We start from the raw sequence: 3,096 nt of genomic DNA, 5'->3' as shown, positions 1-3,096 counted from the left end.
ATTATGGATCATAAACCCAAGGCAAAAGGAAAGCAAGGAGAGGCCTCAAAGCCCAAGAAGCACAACTGAAGCTCAATAAAGAAAGTGTATAAATAGGATAGAAGTTAAGTTAGAGAGGACTTTTACTTTCACTTTTAGCCAGTTTTCCTTTCTTGTAATTGAATTCAGAGCTATGACTCACTAAACCCCCTTTCATTGGGTTAGGGAGCTCTATTGTAATTCAATGAATCAATAATAGTTTATCTTCTTCTTCAATCTTTTCTCTTGAATTTTGTTAGAAAGCTTCTCGATCTAATTCCATTGAGTAGTTGTCTTGGGAAAGAAACTACTCATACTTGGAATCCTTCGGAGCCTTGGGAAAGGAATGGAGGATTCATGCTAGAGAAGCTTTCTCACAGTGGATTGGATTGGGGTTTGGATGGATATTGTGACATGTAATCCTACCAAATTGTGGTTCATGAAATTGTGTGGTATAATCAGTGATCAAGCATCATCTCTTCTTATGAACATTTAAACCAAGGGATTGGGAATTTGTTTGTTTTTAGAGAGCATTGGTGAGCCAAGGAATTGGGATCCAATCATATAAGATTGCCAAGCAAAATTCAATGAATGCATTGGTTGAGGAAGAGATTTACATGTTTTGATTCGGAGATTTCAATATCTCCTAAACCCAATGAATTCCCCATTTCTGATTTCCACTTTCTCTTTACATTCTGCAATTCAATTCTTGCAATCATCCCCATTCCCATTTAATTTCAGCAATTTACATTCTGCTCTTTAATTCATGCAATTTAAGATTCAGCCATTTAATTTTCTTGTCATTTACTTTTCCCGCCAATTTACATTCCGCAATTCTCATCTCAAATCTTGATTCCGCTCAACTAGAACACACTTCTAATCTGAATTGCTCACTCAACCAATCCTTGTGGGATTCGACCTCACTCTATTGTGAGTTTTTACTTAACGACGATAACCGGTGCACTTGCCGGAAGGAATTTGCCGATCGTGCAATTTCCTAAATCGTAGCATAACACGTTTATGCGCATCAAGTTTATGGCGCCGTTGCCGGGGATTGGTTTTCGATTGACAATTCTCAAATTGGAAGCTAACTAGATTGAGCAATTTTCTCTTGCTTTGTTAATTCTGTTCTAGATGCTTGTTGAATTTTTAATTTCTGCACTTGGTTACATGCTTTCCTTCTTTATGCCTTTAAATTCATGCAACTAACTCACTGACTCACTAACTGTTTGAATTAATTCCTCAATTGAGCTAACCATACTCTTCCATTAACCAAGAGTATTTTACTTGTTTGTGTTTGAGCTGTGTTCTTGTATGACAGGTAGGAGAGGAGAGACATCAACTCCTCCATATACCGAACCGGAAAGGACCCTTCATAGACTTAGAAGGGAAGCAAGAGGGAAGAGAGTAGTGGGAGAAGAGGAATCTGAAGGAGAATCTGAGGACAATTTTGAGGAAGCTCTAGATCTCAACATGGATAGAGAAGTTCACAACCATGAGAGAGCTGATGGAAACAATGCCATTCCTGAGAGGAGGTTCTTAGTTCATACATAAACCCAACCTCTGGGAATTGTGGTAGTAGCATCCAGAAACCACCCATTCAGGCCAACAATTTTGAGCTCAAGCCACAGCTAATATCATTGGTGGAAAATCATTGTTCCTTTGGAGGAAGTGCTAATGAAGACCCAAACCAACATCTCACAAAATTCCTGAGAATTTGTGACACTGTGAAGTCCAATGGAGTCCAGGAAGATGCCTATAAACTGCTTTTGTTCCCATTTTCACTTAGGGACAAAGCAGCTAAGTGGCTGGAATCATTCCCAAGGGGGAGTCTAACCACATGGGATGAGGTGGAAGGCAAGTTTCTGGCACGTTTCTACCCTCCACAAAAGGTCAATAGGCTTCGATCTGAGGTCCAGACTTTTAGACAACAAGATGGTGAAACTCTCTACGAGGCATGGGAGAGATTCAAGGACTTGACAAGGAAATGCCCACCAAACATGTTCCATGATTGGGTGCAATTGCACATCTTCTATGGTGGGCTCTCTTATGAATCAAGGAAGGCTGTAGACCATTCATCAGGAGGTTCATTGAACAAGAAAAAGACTGTGGAAGAAGCCATTGAAGTGATCGAGACAGTGGCTGAGAATGAGTACTATTATGCATCAGAAAGGCACAACACTAAGGGAGTCATGGAGCTGAACCATGTTGATACAATTCTAGCCCAAAACAAGGTGTTTGCCAAACAACTAGCAGAGCTTACCAGGCAATTAGAAACAAAGCAAGTGGCTGCAATACACACACAAGATCAAGAGGAAGTAGGCATTGAAGGAGGTGATTGGGATGAGGTTAACTATGTGGGAAACCAACAAAGGCAATCATATAATCCACACTCCAACACTTACAACCCAGGCTGGAGAAACCACCCAAACTTTGGGTGGGGAAACCAACAAACCCAACCACAAAACCACAAACCTTACAACCACAACCAACAAAACAATTCCACATACCAAAACTCCAACCAAAGATCATACCAAGCCACACAAAACACTTACCCCCAATCATCATATCATGGCCAAAATAATCAACATACCCAACCTAATCCGAACCAACAATTTCAAGATCAATTAAACCGGATGGAAGGAATGATGGCAACCATGAGCCAAGACATAATTGAATTGAAGAGCTTCAGGGATGATGTGAGAACTACCTTAAGAAACCATGGTGAAAAACTCAAAAGGTTGGAATCTCAAGTAGGAGAGCTATCTCAACAGGCACCCAAATCAACTGCAGTGTTCCCTAGTGACACAGAAAAGAATCCTAAGGGGGAACAAAAGAGAGTAAGATGGGAAGAGTGCAAGGCCATCACCATATTGAAGGAAGTCTCAGAAGAAGGAGGAATCAGGTCCTCACAGCATGAACCAGAAATCTTGAAAGAAGATGTGGAAGAAGTTAAGCAGGAAGGTGGAACTGAGCAAGCCAAGGATCTGCAAAAAGGCATGATGGAAGTATACCAACCAAAAGAACCATTTCCTGAGAGGTTAGGAGGAGGTGAAAAAAGGAAAACCTATTCAAGGT

The 3,096-nt window shown here is 40.7% G+C and overlaps 1 non-coding gene across 1 annotated transcript; it reads right to left on the bottom strand.

The window, feature by feature from the left end:
* Positions 1 to 1,916: 1,916 nt before the first annotated feature.
* On the bottom strand, positions 1,917 to 2,020 carry LOC112739783 (small nucleolar RNA R71). Its single transcript, XR_003170723.1, has one exon. It is a non-coding gene; the product is annotated as a small nucleolar RNA R71 (small nucleolar RNA).
* Between the last annotated feature and the right edge of the window lie 1,076 nt (positions 2,021 to 3,096).

The sequence above is a fragment of the Arachis hypogaea genome, chromosome 13, assembly GCF_003086295.3.
Source record: "Arachis hypogaea cultivar Tifrunner chromosome 13, arahy.Tifrunner.gnm2.J5K5, whole genome shotgun sequence".
In the NCBI taxonomy this organism is placed as follows: domain Eukaryota; kingdom Viridiplantae; phylum Streptophyta; class Magnoliopsida; order Fabales; family Fabaceae; genus Arachis; species Arachis hypogaea.
This window is presented reverse-complemented; position numbering and strand designations above follow the sequence as displayed.